Below are 25,137 nucleotides of genomic sequence, written 5' to 3' on the forward strand. Positions count from 1 at the left end.
TCTGAATAATGAAATGTAATAGATTTTGTGACTATCACTTACAGAATATCATAATCTTATCAAGTCTCAAAAATTGTCTCTCTCTTAAAATCTCAAATTTAGAGACTTGAGACTGTATCACAGTACAGAATCGCACGGTTAAATATGTTTTTTGACTATGTTAAAGAAAATTTAATATTTGTTATCGACATATTTTTTTTCATTCAAGTGTAAAAACATCTCTGAATAATGAAATGTAATAGATTTTGTGACTATCACTTACAGAATATCATAATCTTATCAAGTCTCAAAAATTGTCTCTCTCTTAAAATCTCAAATTTAGAGACTTGAGACTGTATCACAGTACAGAATCGCACGGTTAAGTACCCTAATCGTCAGCTGATGCAGGGTTGCATTTTTTTTATTTTTAAACCTTCTTAAGCTTTCAAACAAAACTTTATTTTTGAAATTATTAATTTTACTATTTTATATGCATATTCATATGAAATTTATTGTAATTAAATATACTAAGGCTAACATTGTGTAAATAAAAATATATGTATTTAATTTAAAAAAATAATTAACATCTGAAAAAAGTTGTATTAATGAAAAACATTTTAATACCTGAAAATGAAAGACTGCAAAAAGATTATAAATACAGCTTGGAAGGTAACATTCCTGTCATATTCCTATGTTATGTTGAGAAAATGAGCGAAATCAGACTACAAACACGCCTACTTGCCATATAACACAATTTAAAATTCCATTTGATTCTTAACTTTTCAGAACACAAATAAAGAATTAATTAATATATCGCAATAAAATTTTGCGGTAATAATTTCCTTAAAGTAAGGCACCTTTTGACCAATAGTTGTCCAAATCAAACCAAAACTGTTCAAGTCCCTAGGTACCGAATATGCGGATCCGATACCAATAGTTGACTTTTGACCGAAAATATCGTTCAATGTGTGAGATATGAAATTGAAATTCACACAGAATCCATTTCTGGCAGTGGTATTTCATTCTGTCAAAAATGGGTTGAATCGGGTCAATACTTTTCTGAGCCCCCATATATCTAATAAATAGATTTTAGAACTTAAAGGTGACTTTATGCTGGATATATCCGCCAATATTTGGGCCAACTCAATGAAAATTGCAGAACATGTTTTATTTATAAGTGTTTCTTTCCGCCTAAAATAGATACAATTGCGCGAAAACTTGAAATCAAACCTTATACATAGTGAGAGTCTGAGTGAGGTAGAAGTGTTTTTCTGTAGTCCAAAAATATGTGCGAAAACTTGTAGTATTAATTAGTGACAGCATTATACAAGGTGAGTTCCAAAGTAAACAGGACTTAAAAAAAGAAAACAGAACAAATGATTTATTCGGCAAAATTAATTTTTTTTTATTCAAAATAGTCTTCTGATTCAATACAGCTTTTTGCATGGTACAAAAGCATGTCGAACGAGTGTTTTAGCTCGTTCAGTGGTATGGCCGCCAGTGTACCGGTGCAAGCCTTTCCTTTCATGGGCAACTGTTTTTTCCGAAAACGAAGAGGTCGTACGGTGCCATATCAGATGAATACGGGGAGTGGTTAATCGTTAAAATGTGATCATATTGGAAACACCACGTTTCGTCATCAGTCACAATGTTGTAAAGGAAGTTTTTATCCCTTTTGACCTCTTAAATGATGTCCTTCGAGTGTTGGATTCTGCACACACCTTTCGTAATACTATGTTCGGACCGACATTGAAAACATGTTTTCGTGGGAAAAACTGGTTTTCGCACGAAAACTTGTGTTTTCGTCCATGTGAAATCTGTCAAACGAAAACAAAGTTTTCGCTGAAAACTACTTGAAAACTTACATTCCACTCATTATAATCGGTGCCTGCTCTAGTTTAATCGATTTTTTTGGAAGACATATTTTGCCGGCCCTAAATTGTCACTTTATATTTGTTTACATTCCATATACAAATACAGCTGCTCACTGTTAAAGGGATTCTCTTGTTTTTGCAAAACCTCTGCACGGTGCACCAATTGCAGAATTTTCTTCTTGGTGCAACGGCACAACAAACACACGCAAACATTTATTTGCAATGGCTGTAAAATATGTCAGACCAAAACCCATGTTTATTTTCGTGCCCTCATATATCACTAGATTCTGCAATAGGTGCTCCCTTGGCCTTGCATATTTCGGTATAGGATGTGTCATCTTGCAAGAGCAAAAGAATCCCCGTATTGATAGTTGTCAGTGAAAACTCATCGAAAACACACATTGTCGGTCCGAACGAATTACATCCCACAACATACAAATGTGTTTTCAAAATGTTTTCAATGTCGGTCCGAACATAGTATAAGACTAAATGTTTGGTCAAAAGGCGATAAGTCGATATTTTGGAGATGTTTAATTCCATTTCCATGAATTTCAATAATGATTTCGGCTGATTTTTGATAAATTCACGCACAGTTTCGATGAAATTTCCTGTGATCACGGATTTTGATTGGCCCATATGTTGATCTTCATTTTTGTCCTCACGACCACTTTGAAAACGTTGAAACCACCCGTGCACTCTGCTACAGGATAGGATAGACAATCATCGCTATAAACTTGTTTCATCAATTGAAACGTTAAAGTTTTACCAATTTTAAAACAAAATTTAATGATAGCTCTTTGTTCGAAAGTCATTTTCGCACCGATAATAGAAACATACTGACACTTAAAACGCAATTCCACTTCCGATCTATGAAATGTCATGTCACAGGACAATAGATAAAGATAGCAGATTCTAACGCACAAATCGACATATAGATGGCGTCACCAGGGAGCGCTAGATTCACTTTGGAACGCACCTTTTAGTTTGGTTTGCGACTTACCGGTAGACTGCACCACTTAATTTGGATATTGAACCCAGTTAACAGATAAGTAAAATCTGATTTGTATTGCAAATTGTACTTGCCCCGTTTCATGGTAAATTTCGTAAAATAAAACTTAAATTAGATTTCAAAACGTCACTTAGTTTAAATCTGCCGTTTCGTTTTTTGCAATAAGTTGATTCTCGATTAATCTTTCTTCGCTTTGTATTTGGTTACGGCATTACCAACCATCAAAAAGGCAATTAAGATTTTAGGGCAAAGTACTAAACATAGAGAGTCATGGTAAGGAAAGCGTCGCAAGTATCCCCTATTAACAGAGAAAAAATTTGCCCAAAAAGACTACGTTATAAGAGAGGTCACTAAGATTGCTTAGAAAGACAGTTCTGGAGATAAAGCCAGGCGAGAAATGGGTGAACATAGTAAAAAAGAAAAAGCCGATCGAAAAAGAATTTGGTCGAAACCAGACAGCATTCTCTCAACAAAACAGGACGCGATAGTGGCCTTGAAGGAGACCTGCTAATAGAATTAAAAAACCAAGCAGACAAGAAAGCCGACACGTTCCAAAGCGCCCTAGAAGGAGTGATTGGCGCGAAATTGTTGTAAAACAGCCAAAAACACACAACATCACTATAATGTGCGAGGACCTTGACGAAATAATCACTCCGGAATAAATTTGCGGCGTATTAGAAAAAGAGTGCGGGTTCTGAACATAGGGCCAACAAATGTTAAAAATATGCGGAAAACAAGAATCGGCACTGAAATAGCTCTCATATGCCTGCGTACTCATGACGCCAAGACTGCCGTTAAATCAGGCAAAACAAAGATGGGGTGTCCTATCTATCGCCTCCGGGAGTACTCCCATGTATCCCGCTTTTATCTTCTTTTTCTTAATTAGCGTAGACACCGCTTACGCGATTATAGCCGAGTTAACAACCGCGCGCCAGTCGTTTTTTCTTTTCGCAACGTGGCGCCAATTGGATATTTCAAGCGAAGCCAGATCCTTCTCCACTTGGTCCTTCCAACGGAGTGGAGGTCTTCCTCTTCCTCTGCTTCCCCCGGCGAGTACTGCGTCGAATACTTTCAGAGCTGGAGTGTTTTCGTGCATCCGGACAATATGACCTAGCCAGCGTAGCCGCTGTCTTTTAATTCGCTGAAGTATGCCAATGTCGCCCAAAGAAAAAATGAAAAAAATTGCAGCTGAATTTAATCCACTGCGCGGAAACTCAAGCCCTACTGCAACAAACCGTAGTAGAAAGCAGCATTGATGTCGCTTTACGAAGTGAGCGATATTCCCAACTTTCGGAAAGTACTTGGATTAAAGCTACGAGTGGCAAAGCAGCAAAATGATCCTGCAACGGACAAACATTCACATGTTGCTGTAAAGAAGCATGATTTTACATGGGCGCAAATAGGACTATAATATTTCGTAAGCTGCTATGCACGCCACAGCGCATCCACTAGAGAATTGAAAGACTTCCTCATAGAATTATCTTTAGAAACAAGATGTAATTCGGCTATAATTATGGTAGGCGACTTTAACGCATGTTTTATTGCCTGGGGTTGCAGAAATTCAAACCATCGTGGGCGCCTAGTTCTAGAATTTCTCAGCCAATCAAACCTCAAAATAATGAACAGTGGCACGATAAATACTTACCAAAAAGGGAATAAACTTCTATAATAGACCTGATGCTACAATGGTGCAATGAAGAAGTTGCCAAGCTGAAGAAGCTCTGTCACTCAGCCCGACATCACCTATAAAAACGAAAACCGACTCAAAGAAGCAGTTAAAACCCATAAGACCCAGCCATTTAAAAAGAATTTTAAGCCAGATTCTAAATGTTTTCATTGTGGCAAGGCAGGCCACTATAAAAAGGATTGTTTTATTTTTAAGAAAAGTTTAGATAATCAATACAAAGAAAAGCAGAAACAGGCTCAATTAGCAAATACTCAACCAAATCAGGGATTTGCTTTTATGAAGAGGAGTATGAGTAGTTTGCCAGAAGAGAGCAACATTTTGTTTATAATTGATTCAAGCGCTTCTGATCACCTCATCAAAGATGCTGCATTGTTTGCTGATTACCACGACTTGACAACACCTGTGGAGATTGCTACGGCGAAAAATGGTATATGCATTAAAGCTACAGCGAAAGGCATGGTTCATCTGAAATGCTGTGGCAATGAAATTGATTTGAAAGATGTACTATACAGCAAGGAGGTGCCGCACAATCTCTTATCAGTGAAGAAAATGCAAGAAGCTGGCATGACCATTGAGTTTAATCCAGGAGGTGTCAGAGTCACAAAGAATGGCCAATTGGTTTTCGATGGAAACAGTGAGTATAACGTTTCGGTTATTAAATTTCAATTGAATCATAAAGTATATCTATCAACAATTAAAAACAAGGCTGAGTATCGTTTATGGCATAGAAGGTTGGGGCATATTAGTTTTGGCAAATTTATGGAAATTAAACGTAATGATTTATTTAGTGATAATCATTTAATAAAGAACATAGAGTTAAATACTGAACTATGTGAGGCTTGTATTAATGGAAAGCAATCGAGACTTAAGTTTGAAAATATTAAAGATAAAGAAAATATAAAACGACCTTTATTTGAAGTGCATTCGGATGTTTGTGGTTCGATAACACCTTCTTCAATTGATAATAAGAATTATTATGTAGTTTTTCTGGATCAGTATACACATTATTGTGTGACTTATTCAATAACATACAAGTCCGATGTATTTTCTATGTTTAAAAACTTTGTTGCAAAAGGTGAAGCTCACATTAATGTGAAAGTAGTAAACCTATATATTGACAATGGTAGGGAATATCTTTCTAATGAAATGCGAGAGTTCTGTATAGAAAAAGGCATTAGCTATCATTTAACGATTCCCCACACTCCACAATTAAATGGTGTAGCTGAGCGTATGATCAGAACGATAACTGAAAAGGCTCGGGCAATGATTAATGGAGCTTAATATGAGTAAACAATTTTGGGGTGAAGCTGTTTTAACAACGACATTCTTGATAAATAGAAGTCCAAGTAGATCATTGCATAGCGTAAAGAAAAAACCATATGAAATGTAGCATGACAAAAAACCAACTTTGAAATACCTTAAGATATTTGGTTCAACAGTATATGTTCACAATAAAGTGAGGAAGCGAAAATTTGATGAGAAGTCAATTAAGTGTATACTTGTTGGATATGAACTAAATGGTCTCAAATTGTGGAATGTGGAATCAAGAAAGTTTATGACAGCTAGAGATGTTGTGATGGATGAAACGAATCTTTTAAATTCTAGGACTGCAGATAGCTGTCCTGAACAGCTTGAGGACTCTGTCATGGAACTTGAAAGTAATGATCAAGTTGAAGGCTCTGTGTTGAAAAATGCGGATAAAGAGCAAACAGTTGAAACTTTGTATGAGAATACAAAGAATGAAGAGTCAGTTATTCCATTGGGAATGGAAGGAAATATTGAGAAATCTGATATTTTAAATACAGATGAGCAGCCTAGTGAAAATTCCACAAATCTAGATAATGCCGATCCAGTTATAAATACTGGAGATAACTCGCAACAATCTGACGTAATCAGAAGAAGTGAAAGATTAAAAGATAAACCTAAATTGTCATATAGATTATTAGAAAAATGCCGAATGAATGCTCACACATGTTTCAAGAGTATTCCAACTAGTTATGGAGAAGTAAAACATCGAAGTGATCGAGTTTATTGGAAAAAGCAATTCAAGATGAATTGCAGTCACATTCTGAAAATAACACCGGTCAACAAAAAAATAATTTTTTTTTGGGTTTCTGTTCTCATGCTTGAATTCTGATTATAGACATTGAAAAACACTTAAATCTTAATATTTAGTTCTTTAAGTTTGCTTTGGGCTGATCTACATCGATAAGTATATTATAATTTATTTCATAAATCAAAGATGGCAGCACTTTGATTAACCCGAAAGTAAACAGTATTATCATTTGTAAGAGGCACAGTAGTGAATGTTAACCTGTTTATTATAGCTGTAACAACAATATTAGTGTATTACTCAGTTAAAAAAAGGCATCAAGTTAGTGTAAAAATGATGTTGATTCATTCTGATACATAAAATATTCACTTTTAGACAGTGATTTCTTGTTATTTTACATTTATATATTATTGTTAATCACATATCTTGAATAAAAACGACTCTTCTATCTAAAAAAGTTTTCTAATTATAATCTATAGTGAAATTGTAGAAAAAATATAAAAATCAGTCCTTTCTGCTTAAAAATCGAAAAATTGCTCAATTTCTACGAAAGCAAACTTTAACCGGAAAAAAAATTTGTTACCTTATTTTTGTCATAGGAGAAACTAAAATTTAACGTGTAGATGTCAGACCCAAAAATTGTGTTGCACGGTGTAATACTTGGTCATTAGTAACAAAACCCGATAACAAAAATATTGTTGATTGCAAGTGGGTGTTTACAATAAATCCAGATGAATGTGGTAATTTAGTTAGGTACAAAGCTAGACTTGTAGCACGAGGCTTTACCCAAGAATACTTAACAGATTATGATGAAACATTTGCACCTATTGCACGAATATCTAGTTTTCGCTTAATGCTAGCGCTTTCAAACTAATATGGTTTAAAAATGCATCATATGGATTTTACATCCATTTTTAAATGGAATTTTAAAAGAAGAAATTTATATGAGAGTTCCTGAAGGGTTAGTACATAATGATAATACAGTTTGTAAATTAAATAAAGCTATTTATGGTCTTAAACAAGCAGCTAGGTGCTGGTTTCAAATGTTTGAGGATTCTTTAAAAGAAGTAGGATTTGTAAATACAGGAGTCGATCGTTGTATTTACATAAAAGACAAAAGAGATATTTCTAAAAATATCTATGTATTACACTGTGATAGTCAAAAAAAAAGACAATACCAAATTCGACGTTTTCCCCCTATTTCGGATCCTACGAATCGAACTGCATCATTACTTTTTTGAGTTACAATCATGGTTTCATACAAAAATTTTTGTTGAAGTTCTTCATCAAAGTGGCCCATTGTAAGAGAAAGGCACATTTTTCTTCGGTCTCTAACTTTTTTAATGTTGACTTTTTTGGTAAACTTTCTTTGCCACAGTTTCTTAGAATAAGTCCGTCTTTAAGTTCTTAGATGACTGTAAACCCCAAATCCAATGCTTTTTGTGTCCTTATAGCCAATATGTCGAAAAAACTGAAATTTAATCCATTTTTTTTGATGTTTTTTTCCCTCACGTTTTGTCAATATTTTAATTTACCCTTTGATACTTATACATTAAGTGACATCTTGTAATAGTAAGAAATTTAAGCAAAGACAACGTTCTGAGCAAACTAACCATTAGAAAAAAAACTTAACAAAATTTGTATTTTTTAAAAAAGCTACACTAACTATGTTTGTGCGCTCTTTTATTTTTTTTTGTATCTTATAAGTGTTATCAATAAGTATCATAAATTTGTACACAATATTTAAATTAAATTTAATAAGACTCATCTATCAATGTCCAACACAACACACATTTCATTGTGTTGAACATGACCACTGTAAATCTAATGTAAGAAGGAATAGGCAAAAGTCTCCAATGATGAAATTAACTGGAGAGAATACACATACATATATGTGTTCATATGCATATGTGTGTGTAATTGCCTGGTATGCCGCGATCGGCATCCGTCTTTAGTTTTTAGTTTTTGTTAGTGGGCGAACGTGTGCATACGTAAAGTGAAAATAAATTAATATCTATTTGAATTTTGAATTTAATATTCCAAGGAGTATTTTATTTAATTGTCTAGCATTTTATAATAAGATTCATCAATTTTCTCACCCTTACCACTTTTTGCATTCATCATTGTTATATGTGTGTCTGCAGAATTTCTAACGCACGGAAAATCTGGCAAAAAAAAACTGGCTGTGCATCAGCCCATCGCTTAGCCACTCCCCGCAGCCTACTGAGAACAGCATATATGACGAAAGAGTCTTCCCAATGATATGCTGCTCTCAATTGCTCAACTCTCTCTATAAATTGTATCGAGGTGTACGTGTTATCAATAGGGTTGAATTCAAGTAGAATCGCTGCTATTTCGCTTGGTGTATAATCTCTGCCTCTTGTTCGTTGTGCTCTCTTACCCGCTCTCGTGCATGTTTCATCGAACCAAGGCGCAGATCGTTCTCAATGTTCAATGCATGCGTTTCTGTTTGTGGCTAACAACGCGCATTTGACGCATTAATTTCATGTGTCGCAATTACTGGTAACGGTTGTTCCATAATTATTAACTATTCAAAAATGGCGCCGAAGAATTGATAAGGAGCATGCATCAGCTTCTTTGTCGGACGAAAGCATGCCCATTGATTGGAATTTAAGTGTGCTATGCCCAATCCATAAAAAAGGAGACCCCACAATCTGCGCCAACTACCTTGGGATTAGCCTCCTTAACATCGCATATAAGGTTCTATCGAGCGCATTGTGTGAAAGGTTAAAGCCCACCGTCAACAAACTGATTGGACTCCGCAAAACTAATACGGCTGTGTAAGCTGACGTTGAGCAATACCAAAAGCTCCGTCAGAATCGAAAAGCACCTCTCTTAGCCGTTCCACCTGCTTCTGGAGAAAATAGTTCGAGCTGCAGAACTAAATAGAGAAGGTACCATCTTCTATAAGAGTGTACAACTGCTGGCGTATGCCGATAATATTGATATCATCGGCCTCAACGCCCGCGCCGATAATATCAATCCTCCACACTGGACAAGGAAGCAAAACAATTGGGTCTGGCAGTGGACGAGGGCAAGACGAAATATCTCCTGTCATCAAACAAACAGTCGTCGCACTCGCGACTTAGCTCTCACGTCACTGTTGACAGTCATAACTTTGAAGTTATAGTTACATAATTTCGTCTATTTAGAAACCAGTATTAACACCACCAACAATGGCAGCCTGGAAATCCATCGCAGGATTACTCTTGCCAACAGGTGCTACTTCGAACTGAGCAGGCAATTGAAAAGAAAAAACCTCTCTCGACGAACAAAAACCAAGCTCTATAAGTTGCTCATAATTCCCGTCCTACTATATGGTGCAGAGGCTTGGACGATGTCAACAACGGATGAGTCGACGTTGCGAGTTTTCGAGAAAAAAGTTCTGCGAAAGATTTAATCCCAAAAATGTTCCACAGTGTTACAGCACAGCAGATATCATAGTGGTAAAAATGGAACAGAAGGAAAATCCCTTCTTCTTGGTCTCGGCCTACTTGGCCCATGACGAATATGCCACCGGCCGCGCTCACCAGACTAGTAGAGGACAACAAGAAGGAAGATGTCCTAATAGGGTGTGATGCAAACGCAAGGCACGCTGTATGGGGTAGCTATAGTATAAAAAACCGAGGTGAGTCACTCTTGCAGTATATTCTGAATAGCAATCTAAGTATATGCAACAAGAGAGATAAGCCAACCTTTATTTTGCCAAGCTCTGATAGGTTTCTGGGGTGCGAGGAAGTGTTGGACCTCATGCTATCAACAGACACAGACAGTCTCGTTGTGGATAACTGGAGGGTATCCGATGAGCCTTCCATGTCGGATCACTTCTGGATTAGTTGGAACACAACTAAGGAAAGCTTTCAGTGAGAGTTTTAGAACCAAAATCTGGCAGCCATATTAAGATATTACGAAAAGATACAAAAAAGCAGTCAGGAAAGCTAAAAGCGAATCATGGCGATCATTCTGCACATCGATAGAAAGTTGCAGAGAAACCGCAAGTCTGAGCAAAATGCTATCCAAAGATCATACTAATATCGCCTACATTAGGGCGAAGGGAAATGATTGGACCTCCTTCGCAAAAGAGTCTCTGGAGGTACGTCAACCGAAACTGTCCTTCACGAGGTGATAAGTGTAATTGAAAAATCACTACACTACAAACAATACACCATGCCTGCGTTTCTAGGCATAGACGGCGCCTTCAATAATATAGAAGTAAATGCTATAATTAATTCTCTGACACATTGCGGCATAGATGACACTGTGTGCAGATGGATACTATCGTTGGTTAAGAATAAAAAGATTATGGCATCAAACGGCGCTGCAATCCAAACAAGTTATGTGAGTAGAGGGACGCCTCAAGGAGTTGTCCTCTCCCCGCTTCTATGGGTTGTAACGCCGAACGAAATACTACTCCAACTAAACGGTGGGGGAGTGAAAGCAGTAGCATATGCAGACGATGTAGTGTTGTTGGTATCTGACATGTTTCTTTCAACAGTCAGCGATATTATGGAAAGAGCACTTCGAAGGTTAAACCTATGGGCTAAGAACAATAGACTAGGAGTTAACCCGAACAAAACAGAATTGGTGCTATTTACAAGCAGAAACAAAATCCCTCAGTTTCAACTTCCGGTACTAAACGGTACAGCACTCACTCTATCCCCCACACCTAAATACTTGGGGGTGGAGATTGACACAAACTGTCCTGGAAAATAAATAAAGAAAAAAGAAAAAGTAAAGCATACATGGCCTACTATACTTGCAAGAGAATCGTCAGCAAGAATTGGGGCCTCAAACCTAGTATAATCATGTGGATGTATACGGGTGTCATAAGACCTTTACTTACATATGGAGCTGTGGTATGTTGGCCAGCGCTAAACAAACAATACAACACTAGAAAATTAAATGGAATACAAAGAGCAGCATGTGCGGGTGTCCCTGGTGCAATCAAGTCATGTTCGACTGATGCGCTCAATGTGGTCCTGCATCAACTACGCATGGACATTTTTATACGCAAAACAGCAGCTTTTGCAGCGATAAGAATAAAAGAATTGAGTGGTTGGAATCAGCAGATCTACGGACATAGTGTAATCCTAAACAAGCCCACCATTAATAAATCAGAGTACATTCTCCCAAAGCTGAGTTTCAATAGACACTTCCAGGTGAGGATACCATCTAGACGAGAATGGAGAAGAAGTTCAATAGGAGATGAGGATACAATCTCAGTCTATACCGACGGGTCCAAAATGCTCTGATTTAGGCATATCTCTCTCTATATATCTACCGAACTCGGTAGCTCTCAACTGCAAGAAAGCACTAAGCTCAATAAAAGACAAGCTCCAACTAGACATGATCTGGGTTCCCGGTCACAGGAACATTTTCGGTAACGAAAAAGCTGACGAGTTGACAAAGGCAGGAGCGTTCCTCAACGAATCCGAGGCGGAGCTATTACCAAGCCCGCTAGGATCGATCAAAAGAGAGATCAATAGACCATTTCAACAAGTTACAAATAACAGGTGGAAAAACATTACAAAATGCTCCATAACTAAACAATTATGGCCAACATATGACAGCAAAAGAACCAACGACTTATTAAATAGGCCAAGAAAAAGTATCTACAGAGTAACAGCTACCACAACAGGGCACTGGCCATTTGAGGAACATGCGTCCAAAATGTGTATGCCGAGGCTGCGGAGTAGCAGGGAACAAGGAAACAATTTTCCGCTTTCTCTGTGAATGCCCAGCTCTAGCACAGATCCGACACAAAACACTTGGAATCCATCAAGCACCAAACCTTGAATAGATTTCTACTAAAAGCATATCAGACATAAGTAGTTTCATCGAAATCTCAAAATGGTTTGAGAGAGAAGGCACATCAATGTTAATTGAGCCCGATAGACAACCGGGCTGTACTCCTACCTACCTACCTACCTACCTAAACCCTAAATAACTAAATGCATGGAATCTAACGGAAATTGAGAAACCATGTCAATAATACAGGTTCAACAAATTTTCCCCCTGCTTAAATTCGTCTAAATGATGACTTACGGGGTATGACAATTAAGTAATGAGACTGATCCCATAAAAACCGTATATTTGAAAATTATTCTACAACTCTGTCATCCCCTTCAAAGTAGTCCCCTTGGGCAGCTATACAGCGATTCCAGCGCGTTTTCCATGCTTCGTAACATTTCTGGAACGCTTCGACAGGGATGTCCGGGAGTACCCTCGTCACGCCCGCCTGGATGTACGTAATCGACTCAAGATGGGTTCTTATGACCACCTATTTTGTTTTAGGAAACAAAAAAAGTCACAGGGCGACATGTCGGGCGAATAAGGCGGCTGTTGCAACACGGCGATCCGTTTAGAGGCCAAATACTGGCACGCTGAGAGCGGTGTGGCACGGCGCGTTGTCGTGATGAAGGATCCAGTTACGAGCAATGTCTGGGCGCACCCTGTTGACTCGTTTTCGCAATCTTTCGAGTACTTGGCAATAGTAGACTTGATTTACAGTTTTCCGCGGTGGAACGAATTCTTTGTGGACGATTCCACGGCTATCAAAACAAGCAATAATCATTGTTTTCACTTGCTCTTGCGAGCTTTTTTCGGGCGGGGGGCGCGCGGAGACAACCATTGTGAGCTTTGGGGTTTGGTTTTCGGATCGAAAAACCAGCTCCCATCGCCTGTAATAACTCGATCAAGCAGCGTAGGATCGTTTTCCACTTGTTCCAAACGGTCTTCTCCGACAGTCATCCTGATATCGTTTTTCCATTTTCGTGAGAAGCACTACAAACGCACGTCTACCCAACTTGACGCAGCAGGCGAACTAAACAAGCTAGAGCGATGGTGCATATATCAATGGATGCCGAAAAAAGAAAAAGGGAATTTCAAGGTCACAGGTTTACCAAAAGCGCGGCAATGAAATCAGTCTCATTACTTAATTGTCAAACCTTGTATATCTATTATATTCCTTAAGGAACTATTTCTTCTACGGTTTGTGAGAAACACACTCTCCTTTCTTTATAAATCCCTTCCTGAACGCATCAAGGGCAGTTATTCTTCCCGGCGTGTGACTTTACACCAGTAATAAATGCGCGAATTGGCGCGTCACAAACAAAATCCTAACACTAAACTCGTTCAATTTCTGCCTTTGTCCTACTTTATCTCCGTTTTCTTGCAAGAACTTTATTTCTTCACATAATTCCCGAAAAGGTCTTGTATTAGGGAAGCCTACTACATAACCTAAAATTGGCCATAATGTCCTATTGGAACATTAGAGAATTTAAGGCCATATATTCCTATATCTACAGAAACTCTTTCTACACCGTCTAGAAAATCAAAATCTGGAAAATTAAAAATGTATTCCCAAATACCATAATTCACCCTCAGCTTCAGATGTAATCTACTACCTGACGACTGGTACCTAAAATAGTCCTTGCACTTATCGGCAGTCTTTTAATACCTGCTCTACCTAAGGTTCGATTGATTGATTGAAAGTTGAGGAATGCACTGCGACCTTTGGTCTATTGTGCCCTCTCCTGACTCACATTGACTCATTCAGCTCCAGCGCATGAATGAAATCCAACAGATTGCCGGGTGCTAGTGAGGCAATGTGATCCCTATCCGGGAATATCGATTTAAGGGCCTTCGTCCTGCGTCTCCAGACTGCTGTGTAGTTGATCAGCAGGTGCTCCGGGGTTTCAGGCACTCTATCGCAGAACCGGTAACTTGCACCAGAGGATAGGCCCATGCTATGCAGGTGCCTATTCAGTTTGCAGTGGCCAGTGTACCATGCGACCAGTAACCTGAGTTTGTTCCTTTGGAGGTTTATCACCGTTTTGAACCTTTTCAGGTTGTAACCCCCCATTAGCAGCTTGGCATGTCTCATACCGTGAGTTTGGTGCCAATGCTGCTCCCTGCCCACTGCTTCTTCCTTACGGAGCAGCTCTTTCATGATAAGGGGACCTACCCCCATGAAGGGTTCGGGTCCTACCATCTTGGTGGAGGCTGCGGAGCGGGCGAGCTCGTCGGCCACTTCATTGCCGGCTACACCTCTGTAACCCAGGCACCCAGATTAGGTGTACCTGGTTCTGTTCTGCAAGGCTGTTCAGCCTTTCCCTGCACTCCTTCACTAGTAGCGATTTGATCTCATAGGAAGAGATCGCCTTTAGCGCCGCTTGACTATCGCTGAGGATGGCTATTCGCTCATTACTATAGTTGCGATGGAAGTTAATATCAATACACGGTGCCTGAAAAATGCTCGGGAACTCTCCCATGGGTATGGAGAGCTTAGTGCGTGGGCCCACAATCCCTGCGCCGATTCCCTCCGACATTTTCGAGCCATCGGTGTACCACCTTAACGTGCTATTCCTCAGCATCAGTTCAAGGTTGGAATCATCCTATTCGTCTTTACTGCCAAGGGTGACCTTATGTCTTTTCCTGAAGTTAACCGTTTTTGTAGTGTTGTCCCTCGAGAGGAGGGCCAATGATAAGCGGCCACTTATCTTCTCCATCCTCAGGGACGGGACTACCTTTCCAATTCCACACCCTTCCGCCGTTATTTGCAGAAGTATGCGCTCAGCTACTTGACCGATAACCAATTGAAGCGGTGTCAGTTCAAGCAAAGCCTCCAGTGCCGCCGTTGGACAGGTTCGCATTGCACCCGTCATGCAGACACAGGCTAGACGCTGTAGCTTCAATAGTTTTGTCTTAACCGAAGTTTGAGACGCTATTGAGGCCCATGCCACCGCCCCATATGTGATTATCGGTCGCACTATCATGGTGTACAACCACCTAACGATCCTTGGCTTACAGCCCCAGGACTTTCCCGCCAGTTGATTGCATACTATTAAAGCTTTTGTCGCTTTGACCACGGTCAGGTTTACATGCTGTTTTCATCGCAGAGTGGAGTCAAGCATCAAACCCAGGTATTTGACCCTGTTGGTCATCTCTATCTCACTTCCCCCAAGTGAGAGATTCCTAAGACCGGGTAGGGACCTGCGTTTCGTAAACGGGACTCAAGTCGCCTTGGAGGGGTTGATATTCAGTTCAACCCCCCCACACCACCCCTTCGCTAGGTTTAGACCTCTTTGGATCAAATCACAGAGAGTGTCTTCATATTTGCCTTTCGCCATTATTAGAATGTCGTCCGCATACCCCTGGCAGCGGATCTCATTGTCCGATAGCAGTACTAACACGTCGTCCACGACTAGGCTCCATAGTAGGGGGATAGCACACCTCCCTGTAGGCAGCCTCTAGTTGTGCCGAGACGGATCCTTTTATCGCCTACTGTGGTCTCAGCAACCCTGGTGCACAGTACGGCTTCTATCCATCTGCGCACTGGTGCTGCCACATTCCTTTTCTCCAGTGCCCTGGCTACACTCTTGTGAGACGTATTGTGAAAGGCTCCTTCGATATCCAAGAACGCGCAAAGCATCCCTTCCCCATGCTCCAGTGAACTCTGGAAACTGGAACAGGGCAGTGCTCGTTGATCTGCCCGCTCTGTAGGCATGTTGAGCCGCATGCAGCGGTGCTCTCTTAAGCGCCTTCATCCTTATTTCCTGGTCCACGATCTTCTCCATGGTTTTTAGTAGGAAAGATGTTAGGCTGATTGGCCTAAAAGATTTCGCCAATAAGTAGTCTTTCCTACCTACCTTGGGTATGAAAATCGCCTTCGCTGTCCTCAATATCTCGGGGATATACGCCAATGCGAGGCTCTCTCTCAGAAGCTGTATCAGGTGGGGCAATAAAAATTGCTCCCCCTGTTGTAACAGCGCCGGAAAGATGCCATCCACCCCCGGAGACTTGAATCTCTCAAACAAGGCCATTGCCCACTTGATGGAGTCCGCCGTAAACAGCTGTACTCCGATACTCCAATCCTCGCGGGATGGCCTGTGTTCGATCATGGGAGGACACTGGTCTTCCCGAACTGCCTCCGGGAAGTGCGCCCGCAGAAGCTCCGTGGCTCTGTCCTCTGCGCTGGTCGGGAACGTCCCATCGTTCCTTTTAATTGCTATTACTGCATCGTTTGTGCCCCTTGCCAGAGCCTTGTGCAGCCTGGCTGCTTCTGGCGTAGTGGCGACATTCTCGCAGAATCTCCTGAAGCTGGTCTACTTTGCAGACCTGATCTTCTTATTGTATAAAGTGAGATAGCTCCTCACTTAGTATATCCCTGAAGGCGCCCCAATATCGCCCTCCGAGGATTTCGCCCAGGGAGGAGGAGCCTGACCTCTAACTCTAGCGTGAACCTTACAATTCTGTGGTCTGCCCCGGAGGGCTCCGTCGAGACTCTCCATCTCGAGATCATTCCTCTTGCAGGCTCATTGCTCAGGGTGATGTCCAGCACCTCCCTCCGATTTACAGTTATGAATGTGGGCTCACACCCAACATTCTTTATCACTAAGTTACCACCTACTACGTATTCTAAAAAAGACTCACCTCTTGCGTTGCAGTCGGTGCTGCCCCATTCCAGATGGTGGGCGTTTGCATCACAGCCTATAATCAAGGGAAGCCCATGTCTGCTGCAGTGTTCCACAAGCCTTTCCACCACCTCTGGGGGTGCCGTGGATGCCGCCCCTGGGAAGTTGGCTGAAGCCCGGGCGAAGTCTTTGCCCTCAAAGTCCCTGGCTTGCACCGCCACCATATTCTGCGTCAGGAACTCTGAAATACAGAAGAATTCAATGTTATTCCTGACAACTATGCATGTTCTAGGCCTCTCGCTAGAGAGATCCCAGATTACCTTATTTGACTCCGTTTTGAGGCCTTTTACCTCTCCTTTGTGGACCCAAGGTTCTTGGACCAGTAGTATGCCCAGTTTCTCCGCCGTAAACCTGCTCGTTATTACAGCTGAAGCTGCCGCCGCGTGATGCAGGTTCACCTGGGCAATCTCCGTATGGACGGCCATTATGGTAACGGTTCGAGGAAGGGCAGTTCCTCTTCCCCGCCGTCCATCGCGCCACCATCCAATGGGTCACCTAACCCGTCAAGGAGTTCCTGTGTGGAGGGCAGCTCTGCTCCCTGACCGCAGTGGCCGTCAACGGGGACGTCGGTGGTCGTCGCTGGCACTGCCTTCAAACTCCCGCTTCCGCAGGGCTGATCCGCCACCTCGTCCACCTGCATCGCCACTGCCACCGGGGCGGCCACTGACACGACCTGTTTTTCGATGCCCCCGCCTTCCTGATCCGCGGGCATTGCTGCTCCCTTGCTCCCAGTGGCTGCGGGGCTGTGGGGCCGCATAACCACCTTGCTGAACCTGTAATACAGGCGAAAGCTCGCTGTCCGGACGTACTTGTACGATTCGTCGTCGATGTACAAGTACAACCTCCATCCCTTCATGCCATCTAGTTCCTCCATCCTGCTGCTCGGGACGCACCAGGACGAGATGCTGAGGTCTAAGTTCTGATTTTTCACCAGTCCTAGGGCGTACTCATAGGGTCTGTCCTTGCATCGGGGGAGGAACATTGTCATGCTATGCATAACAGGCAAATCTTCCGCCCTCCTCGCGTATAGGGCAGGACCCTTCCAGCCTCCCAGCTTTGGGGCAAACTCCCGCAGCCAGTTGGCAGACCTTTCGTCCTTGCACCTGCAACATACCTCCCTTAAACCCTACCCCCAAGAAGGAAGTTCTCTCCTCTGAAACCTCGTCCATGAGGAGGTTCTGGAGCACGGTAAGCACCTCCGGCTTCAGCGCCTCCGCCGGGTAGTTCTGAGGCAGTACAGCCATGCGAATGCTTTTAATGGCGTCCGCATACCTGTTCCGCCCCTCCTCCACCCGGTGCGGAGCCGGTCCGGATTGTTGATTACCGGTTGCCTTGGTGTTGTTGCCCCACAACCTTTTAGAGCTGGGGGACTCCTGCGGCGTGATCTGGCTGCTTCTCCGCTTTGCTGTTTGGGCATATGTTTCCGGGGGCATTGCCCTACCATCACCACGCCGTGCGGTCAATGTGGCACTGATCGGACAGTTACTGGTACCGCTGCCTTGCGCGCGAGCTGGGCTGCGTTACTCCCTTTGCTTCTGCTTCTGGCCATAGCCTCCGCCACTTCAAGAGTCTTCCCTTCTCGCAGGTACCACCTCATGATGGCGCCGTTCATTCCCTTCCTCTTCGGATCATCACACCCTCCGGGTTTGTCAGCTTCTGGGAGAGGGCGTTGCCCACCTCTTCTGCGCCTCCTTCATCTTCTGCGCGCACTGTCAGGCTCTGCCCGATGTGACTCATCCGAGTCCGATCTGCTCCGCCTTCCGGCGGGGGTCTTGGCGATGCTCGTGGATGCAACAGTGCCTCCAGGCATTTTTGCCAGGCGAGCACTACTGTAGGAGGGCATGTCGTCGTCGTCCTCCCTGGCATGCTCCTCAAATAGCGCCTGTTCCTCTGGCGAGAGGACGTCAAGGAAGTTAACCTTCTGTCTAGCTCCTTGACCCGCTTTGCCTACCGCTGCGTCAAATTCCTTCTCGTTGTCCGTGTCCGTTCTCCTTCGTTGTTACCTAAAATCCGTATTGCCTGTTTGTTTGTTGAAATTGTCCACCTTGTTCTTACGACCCTAGGGTCAACAGGGTGAGCCGTCGGGTCTATTGTTTTATTGGGGACTAGGGAGGTCCGCCACGCCAGAGCCCCTTGACGCGGTAAGGCCACAGTTACACCCCAATTCGGCCCGGTTTTGGGGAGGCTCCGTTATACTACAGCCGAATTTACCTCCTGGCTGCAAACCATCCAATGGGCACGGGTCGCATGACACCCTGGATTAGGAGGTGGTAGCTCTTGGTTGGCGATCGCATGCGGCACCCGACATCCTGCCTGGGCGGTGCCTATCAGCACCAACCACGCCGGTTGGGGTATGCCGGGTAAGCCTTGCGCCTAAGCCCCTGCACCGCGACAAGGTGCCTACCATTCGCAGAGGTACCTAAGGTTGTTAAGCTGTTTTGGGATATGTTATTTTTAGCAGCCCTTGTCTTCAATCTCTTGCAAAGTTCTTCACTAATATCTTTGTTCTTTGTTTCTACACAAACGTCAACCTCGTCATCATCAAACAAAAATCTGTCATTTTCCCTATCACTACTATACTCCAGTTCCTCATCAATATTTAAATTGCCTAATGTTTTCCTACAACTGTCTGTCAGAAACTATTGCCCTGCTTGTGGATTTTATTCATCGCCTTCTAATATACTATTATCTTCATACAATTTGCGAAACTTCGCAACTGTAGCCCTAAAATTTTCCTTCTCCTTACTCAAAAGGTTAGAAAATGTCCTTTTATTCATTTTAAGATTTAAAAATATGTCTATAATATAATATGTTAATAAGTAATATGATATAATATAAAAATAACGAAATATGAATATATAAAACTTTCGTCGGTGAGAATTATAAACACAAAATCTGAAAAAAATAAAAATTAAATTAATTGATCAAAAAATTCACACGCAGCAAAATATATTTATAGTTTTCTTAGCACTAGAATTAACCAGTGCGACAATTTTCAATTAATTAACAAATAATTCTACCACTCCGCTGACCGCTTTAAATATGTAAAACACACATTTGTTTTTATATAATAACCACGTTATATACATTTTATTCTACTTGTGAAATTCGAAATGCATTAACCATAACATGGTTATTTCGACTATTGTTTAGCATATTTCTAAGAATTTTAGACGACTTTTTCCGATCGCGTAAAGGTTAAAAAACAAAAGGCAGAGAACATATAATATAGAGAAGATCCACCGCGTTGCCAAACTTACGATATTTCATTTTTTGGAGGGGTACTCTTTTCTATTAGTGGATTTCTCCTCAAAATCAGGGGTACTATTTTCTAACGGGTGATTTTTTTGAGGTTAGGATTTTCATGCATTAGTATTTGACAGATCACGTGGGATTTCAGACATGGTGTCAAAGAGAAAGATGCTCAGTATGCTTTGACATTTCATCATGAATAGACTTACTAACGAGCAACGCTTGCAAATCATTGAATTTTATTACCAAAATCAGTGTTCGGTTCGAAATGTGTTTCGCGCGCGTGTTTTGTTCAGCGATGAGGCTCATTTCTGGTTGAATGGCTACGTAAATAAGCAAAATTGCCGCATTTGGGGTGAAGAGCAACCAGAAGCCGTTCAAGAACTGCCCATGCATCCCGAAAAATGCACTGTTTGGTGTGGTTTGTACGCTGGTGGAATCATTGGACCGTATTTTTTCAAAGATGCTGTTGGACGCAACGTTACGGTGAATGGCGATCGCTATCGTTCGATGCTAACAAACTTTTTGTTGCCAAAAATGGAAGAACTGAACTTGGTTGACATGTGGTTTCAACAAGATGGCGCTACATGCCACACAGCTCGCGATTCTATGGCCATTTTGAGGGAAAACTTCGGACAACAATTCATCTCAAGAAATGGACCCGTAAGTTGGCCACCAAGATCATGCGATTTAACGCCTTTAGACTATTTTTTGTGGGGCTACGTCAAGTCTAAAGTCTACAGAAATAAGCCAGCAACTATTCCAGCTTTGGAAGACAACATTTCCGAAGAAATTCGGGCTATTCCGGCCGAAATGCTCGAAAAAGTTGCCCAAAATTGGACTTTCCGAATGGACCACCTAAGACGCAGCCGCGGTCAACATTTAAATGAAATTATCTTCAAAAAGTAAATGTCATGAACCAATCTAACGTTTCAAATAAAGAACCGATGAGATTTTGCAAATTTTATGCGTTTTTTTTTTTTAAAAGTTATCAAGCTCTTAAAAAATCACCCTTTATAAGCGGATTTCACCAATATTTAACAGGAGCGTCGAAAATAGCAGAATTGAGCATTTTCAGTGTTAAATGAGAACAATAATGATAATTCCAATGTTTAGGAATGTACGCTTACAGATTTCCTTTTTTACTATGCGCAAACGATGCTGCATATAATTTATAGATCGGTATACATATTTGTATATTGAAATATATGAAAGCACATAAGTATGTACATATGTATATATTTTAAAATTGGGCTATTTTATGATGAATTCCATAAAATCTTTGCAAATGCATAATTCAATAAAATTTGTATTACCACCTAAATATGCATTTTATATATGTAGGTTTGGTACGACATACATATGTATGTATGTATATTTGTATACTTAAATAAATATTTGCTTTGGTCAATAAACTTTTCGATATCATGTTAAAAGACCAATATAATTATGTTTGCATGTAAATAAATATAAAAGAACCATACGCATAATGTTTGTACATTTGTCCACATGCAACAATTGTATGTAAATATGTACACTCAATGCTTCATGCGAAATTTCCGTTGACGCGGACAACCAATGGCGAAGCTCATATTTTTTGCTTTCATGTCAAAGAGTCAATGTGTCGACGCGTCACAACATTAGGGGTATTCTCTTGCTCTTGCAAAACCCTTGCACGGTGCAAGAATTGCATATATTTCCTCTTGGTGCACTTGTATATTTCGGTATAGTATTTTTGCAATCTGCAATCTTGCAAGAGCAAGAGAATACCTCTATTGTGTTGTTGGTAGAAAATCCGAGCTGTGCGGAAAACACAAACGAACGATCGCCAATAGCCACTGCTTCCTTTGGCGCTGAGACAGCTTCGCAGACAAACCAGCGTAGATATGTATGTTCGTAGGTGAGCTTGCGTAAACATATTTTTTACATTCCTTGACAAATACAGTCAATCCCGGTTATGTGCCACGATCAAAGATACAGATGTTTGTAGTTTGTAAAAATAAAAATATAATATGACACATAAGCGAGTGCGGATATTTAAGCGAGTGGTACTTAAAACAATAATTTCTATGTATTTGAAAAAAAAAACCAGTGAGATGCAGCAAAATATAATATAGGCTGTTAAGAGTGATGAGGGAGGGATTTGATTTTCATTTAAGCGGAATACTACTTAGCCGGGATTGACTGTACGCATAAATCAGAGGAATATTGAATATTTTCTTTAATACATTTCTTGACTTGAAAATCGACAAATGAACTATGTTGTCACTTCTTCTTTCTCATACAAATATCAGAAATTGTTAAATTTATGATTTTTAGCTTTTGCCATCGTCGCAAAAAGACGCTTGTTGGCAAAGGCATGCTCGGGAAGATGTAATGGTGTCTACGTTTATGAATGAAGCGAGTTTGCCTGTTGAAAGTGCGCTTGCATTCATGAATGAAATTATTGTTGTTGTGTGTTTTTCTACAAATTTGGGCATCGACTAATTGGCTGCCATATTGACTTGTGACGCTGCTGATGCTATAGGGTGATTTTTTAAGAGCTTGATAACTTTTTTTAAAAAAAAAACGCATAAAATTTGCAAAATCTCATCGGTTCTTTATTTGAAACGTTAGATTGGTTCATGACATTTACTTTTTGAAGATAATTTCATTTAAATGTTGACCGCGGCTGCATCTTAGGTGGTCCATTCGGAAAGTCCAATTTTGGGCAACTTTTTCGAGCATTTCGGCCGGAATAGCCCGAATTTCTTCGGAAATGTTGTCTTCCAAAGCTGGAATAGTTGCTGGCTTATTTCTGTAGACTTTAGACTTGACGTAGCCCCACAAAAAATAGTCTAAAGGCGTTAAATCGCATGATCTTGGTGGCCAACTTACGGGTTCATTTCTTGAGATGAATTGTTGTCCGAAGTTTTACCTCAAAATGGCCATAGAATCGCGAGCTGTGTGGCATGTAGCGCCATCTTGTTGAAACCACATGTCAACCAAGTTCAGTTCTTCCATTTTTGGCAACAAAAAGTTTGTTAGCATCGAACGATAGCGATCGCCATTCACCGTAACGTTGCGTCCAACAGCATCTTTGAAAAAATACGGTCCAATGATTCCACCAGCGTACAAACCACACCAAACAGTGCATTTTTCGGGATGCATGGGCAGTTCTTGAACGGCTTCTGGTTGCTCTTCACCCCAAATGCGGCAATTTTGCTTATTTACGTAGCCATTCAACCAGAAATGAGCCTCATCGCTGAACAAAACACGCGCGCGAAACACATTTCGAACCGAACACTGATTTTGGTAATAAAATTCAATGATTTGCAAGCGTTGCTCGTTAGTAAGTCTATTCATGATGAAATGTCAAAGCATACTGAGCATCTTTCTCTTTGACACCATGTCTGAAATCCCACGTGATCTGTCAAATACTAATGCATGAAAATCCTAACCTCAAAAAAATCACCCGTTATATTAGACGATTGTTGTTTTTGTAGAACAATATTTGTACTTTTTGCGGGTGACATACATATCTACATGTGAACGCATATAAGTATGTATGTACATACATATGTTGTGTATGCATTATTTGTGTTATTTGTGTGGGAATGTCATACACACATATTTACATGTGTACGCATATAAGTATGTATGATGCTATTTGAACCGATTCTTGCTTTTGTAAAGCAATGTTTGTATCTTTTGTGGGTGACATATTTACATGTGTACGCATATTTGTATGTTGGTTGTGTATACATTATTTGTTCGGCAATGTCGTACACATATGCATATGTACATACATAGCATATGTATGTATATACAACCATAATCATACATATTTATATGAAATTATATAATATTATCAAACATTATAAATATTTTATAAATAACTCTTATTCGCACATTAACTACAAATATAGTTTTGAAAATAGCATAATTTAATTAGAATGTTATCAGTTTTGCATGTATTCAGAAAAATGGTGACATATCCACATGTGAACGCATGTAAGTATGTACCATTGTATGTACCATTGTATAATCCTGATTCTTTGGTTACTTGTATGTTTATACAATGGTATGTACATATGTATGTTGTGTATGCATTGTTTGTGTGGGAATGTCATACGCACATACATACACATGTGTGTACATAAATATAGAGAAGCGCGCGCTTTTTTATATTACTGATAAAATATCTTGATTTGAAATTGAGTTTTACTTGCATACATATCTGCAGGATAGATGTGTATGAAAGTTTTAAATGATAAGAGGTGTGATTTACATAAATCATTATTGTAATATATTATGTTTTTAGGATATTACGATAATATATCACATATATAGCATATATATGTAGGAGACTCATTTGAATTCATCTCCTTTATTTTAATTCACTTCACTTCACTTTACTTCACTTTACTACTTCACTTTACTACTTCACTTTATTACTATTCGTCTATTTTAAAGAAGCACAGTGAGTTCCGATCGTCTCAATGCCACTTTCTCAACTGAACTCTACTTGAGCGAGCACACCGCTCAATGACCACGCATTCCTTTCATACTTAAAACACATAACGGTTCCATAACAGTTGTGTTCTTTCTTAGTTCGCGGAATACGATCGGACCTCACTCAGTAACAGTATCCCTATCCTGTTATGCCGGGCATAGACCACACAAGTAAACTGCACAAGTCTAGCACTGCACAGTGCGTTTGTGGATTTTTTTTTTTTTTTTTTTTTTTTTTTGTTTTTTTTGTGTCGGAGGGGGAATCTTCCAGAAGATACTGCCTTAGACGGGCA

At 40.6% G+C, this 25,137-nt stretch overlaps 1 protein-coding gene and 1 pseudogene across 1 annotated transcript in view; one reads left to right on the top strand and one right to left on the bottom strand.

Moving 5' to 3' along the window:
- LOC125776384 (uncharacterized) overlaps positions 1 to 21,781 on the bottom strand; it is a 46,834-nt pseudogene extending 25,053 nt beyond the window's left edge.
- Positions 1 to 25,137, top strand: part of LOC125776324 (uncharacterized) — a 369,137-nt gene that overhangs the window by 11,308 nt on the left and 332,692 nt on the right. The gene's annotated exons all lie outside the window — the stretch shown is intronic.

This window comes from Bactrocera dorsalis, chromosome 2 (assembly GCF_023373825.1).
Source record: "Bactrocera dorsalis isolate Fly_Bdor chromosome 2, ASM2337382v1, whole genome shotgun sequence".
Lineage (NCBI taxonomy): Eukaryota > Metazoa > Arthropoda > Insecta > Diptera > Tephritidae > Bactrocera > Bactrocera dorsalis.